The sequence below is a fragment of the Mytilus trossulus genome, chromosome 12 (assembly GCF_036588685.1).
Source record: "Mytilus trossulus isolate FHL-02 chromosome 12, PNRI_Mtr1.1.1.hap1, whole genome shotgun sequence".
NCBI classification, from domain to species: Eukaryota; Metazoa; Mollusca; class Bivalvia; order Mytilida; family Mytilidae; genus Mytilus; species Mytilus trossulus.
Window position 1 is genome coordinate 19,269,892 of NC_086384.1, and position 4,160 is coordinate 19,274,051.

The following is a 4,160-nucleotide window of genomic DNA, read 5'->3' on the forward strand; positions in this document are numbered from 1 at the left end:
GATGTCCGTTCGTCATACTTTTCACAGATACTACTAAAACAAAAGATTGAACTTATATTTGGCAGCTTGATTGTGAAGTGTTATAACTTGCGAGCTCTTTAGAGATCTATCAGACACCTTCTTCCCGTCTAACAATACTTAGCCTTTACAATATTCTTTTCCAGTACTAATAAACATAACGAATTCTGGTTTCAACTTGAAAGTGTGAAAATGTTTATAAAGATTGAATGAGCGTGTGTTTGATATCAAAGAAATCTGACTCTTGTTTTCTAATACTGAGTTGTATGTTCAGCATCTAAACACTCGAAGTCTTGACAACAATAATTGGAACTATCCTAAAATCTTGCCCAATTCTAGTAGATATTTCACTACATTATATCTTATACAAAGTCAGCTGATCCTAACTTTATCTGCATATCTTTTATATCCAAGATAAACTGACAATGTCATGGCTAAAAGAAAAAAACGACAAACACAGAAATAAAAGTACACACAACATAGAATACTAAAGACCAAGCAACATGAATCTCATCAAAAAATTGGGTTGATCTGAGGTGTTCCGAAAGGACAAGCAGATCAAGCTGAAAGTTCTGCCAAGTGCTAGCATTAACACGTTAACAATTTCGTGCAGCCGAGTCGCTTTTCTTGATTTACCCTCATGTGAATGTTTAAAGCAAAGTAGTTGTTGGCCCCAGTGAAAGCCACAAAAGCGGGGCGAAAGATACTAGTGGGACAGTCAAATTCATTGATTGAAAATAAAATGAAAACGCCATGGAAAAAAATAAACAGACAAACAGACAAGTACTAGTACCCGGCCACGTCCACTTTTATTTTTGTCCATCTGATGAGTTAAGCCTTTATCAACTGATTTTTATACGCCCTTCAAAATTTTGACGGGACGTATTATGGTATACAAATGTCCGGCGTCCGTCCGTCCGTCTGTCTATCTGTCTGTCCGTCTGTCCGGCGTAAACATGTCGCACCGTAACTTGATAACGACTTATCCAAATTTCATGAAACTTAACATAGTTGTTTCTTATGATGGTCAAATGATCTGTATACTTTTTGGTGAAAATAAGATTAAAACTTTTTGAGTTACGGCACTTTGTAACTAAAACAGGGGGGTGTTTTTTTTCACATGTCGCACCGCATCTAAAAAACGATTATTGATTATGGCTTAAAACTTTAAACACTTCTTAGGTATATTAATCTTAATATCTGTATACTTTTTGGTGATGATTCAAAATTTTATTTTTGAGTTATTGAGTATTTTGTAAAAAGGGGGAGGATTTTTTTACATGTCACACCATATCTCAAAAATGATTTATGATTATTGCTTATAACTTTACACATGTCTTTGTTATATTAATCTAAAGATCTGTATACTTTTTGGTGATGATTCAAAATTTCATTTTTAAGTTATTGAGTATTTTGTAAAAAAGGGGGAGCTTTTTTTACATGTTGTGCCGTATCTCAAATACAATTTATGATTATTGCTTAAAACTTTACACACTTCTTTGTTATATTTATCTAAAGATCTGTTCACTTTTTGGTGATGATTTAAAACTTTATTTTGGAGTTATTAAGTATTGTGTTAAACAGGGGAGTTTTTTTTTACATGTCGCGCCGTATCTCAAAAATAATTTATGATTATTGCTTAAAACTTTACACACTTCTTTGTTATATTAATCTAAAGATCTGTATACTTTTTGATTTTGATTCAAAATTTTATTTGAGTGATATTTAGTTTAAAAAAAAACAGGGTTGGGGGTTTCACATGTCCCGCCGTGTCTCAAAAACAATAAATGGTTATTGCTTAAAACTTTCTCAGAAACTATTTATGATTTTTGCATAAAACTTCCACACAAGACGTCGGGCGTATCATGCGCTCATGGCGCAGCTGTTTATTATAGTTCGTTCTTATGTTTTACTGTTATACTACTTTCCCAGGTTAGGTGGAGGGGTGGGATCCCGCTAACATGTTTAACCCCGCCACATTTTTTATGTAAGTGTCTGTCATAATTCAGGAGCCTGTAATTCAGTGGTTGTCGTTTGGTTTTGTGTTACATATTTGTTTTTCGTTCATTTTTATAAAATTTAAAATAAGGCCGTTTGTTTTCTCGTTTGAATTGTTTTACATTGTTTTATCGTTGCCCTTTAAAGCTAACTATGCGGTATGGGCTGTGCTCATTGTTGAAGGTCGTACGGTGACCTTTAGTTGTTAATGTATGTGTCATTTTGGTCTCTTGTGGACAGTTGTCTTATTGGCAATCATACCACATCTTCCTTTTAATAAGTTATAGTATATTTTAGTTATATTTAATATGAATTTAAATGATATAAAACATTTAGAATATTTTAAATATGTTCCAGAATTGTATAGAGAAGTAATAAAGTCCTGGATTTTGACTGGGGGTGGGCAAACAAAACAAGCATTGACATATGCTGATATAAGAAAACAAACAATTTGGGGAAATAAGTTAATTGCATTTCATAAGAAACCAATTATATTTGAAAACTGGATTAAAAGTGAAATAATATACTTAAAAGACATTCTAGATGACACTAAGTCACTATCAGAAAATTATATTTTGAACAAATTAAAGTGTAAAGTAAACTGGATTGCTGAATTTCACAAATTGAAACAATCCGTTCCACAAAATTGGATTGACATAGTTAAACAAAAAATTCTGTCCAAAGTAAAGTAAATATCCAGAGAAATAGGATCACATGGAAAGATCGTTATTTTGAGACTACATTTTTTTTCTCAAATAAAATGTTATATGACTCTCTAGTGAATAGTAAAAAAGAAACGTCAATAGGGATAAACAGGTGGCTCAAAATTTTACCATTGCAAGAAGCTTCAAATATGAATTCATTATATAACTTTATTTTTAAATACGTAACTGAAAATAAATTAAAAATATACAGATGGAAACTACTACAGTTTATTGTACCAACCAAAAGGCATTTATTACAATAGAAAATAACTAATAATAGTGTGTGTAATTTTTGTGACATAGAAGAAGACTATGCTCATTATTTTTTCAATTGCTCTTATTTCACAAGAATTTGGCAACAAATAAACGATCTCTTAAAAAAGAGTAATTTACTTTTTTCAATAAAATTACAACACATGATATTTGGATACAAAATTACAGACAGCAAGTATTACCCAATAATTTTTTTGATTACAATTATTAGTTTGACAATATATAAGTCGTACTATGTATCTGAGCAGAAAACAAAAAACATAGACGTATTCAGAATTTTTATTAATGAATACACCAAGAGAGTAGATACCAATATCAATGGACATAAGACAACAAGTCCAATGTTACTTTCATTTAAAAAAAACATAATCAATGAATAATGTTTAAAATTGTTAATATAGAGTTTTGTAAAATAAATGTATGTCAATTAATTTAATCAGCTGATTATTTCCTGGGTAGTCAGTGATTGTAACAGGGTACGTCAAGAGAAGCTTGGAATCTTGATGGTTTATGTCACAAGCAATATTTGATGAATAAAATTATTATGTAGTTAAAAAAAAAGAAGTTATAGTACACAATACACAACATATAAAACTAAAGACTACGCAACACGAACCCCACCAAAAACCGAATCTAAGGTGCTCTGGAAGGGTAAACGGAAACTGTTCCACATGTGGCACCCATTGTGTTATTTATGTTATTACAAATCCGGTAAATAGTATAATTCGGTAGGTCACATTCTTAAACACCAAAATTGCTATATGGTATAAAGGGGCCTCACAATATTTTATTTCAACTTTACCTGAAGGAGTTGGAATTTTAATAATTTAGTAATTTATCAACAGTAAATAAAAATAAAACCACTTCATTAATATTATGCATGAGAAGCATTCTCCGGTTTTATCTTTATTACGAATGCTACAAACCAAATATCAGGCGGCCAAGATGTATACATCTTCAACGCACGAAGAGCAAGGTGATCAAACAGGACCTACACAAATAGTCAAATGAGTGTAAGGTCAACTCTACCTGTAGCTATCCTTTCATAAGAATTTCTTAATTTATCACAGGGGACTTTAAACAAATATTATTAGATATCATAGCTGCACCTAAGAACTGAATTTGTGCTACCATTTCGGATTAACAGCCTGATTTTAATCCACAAAT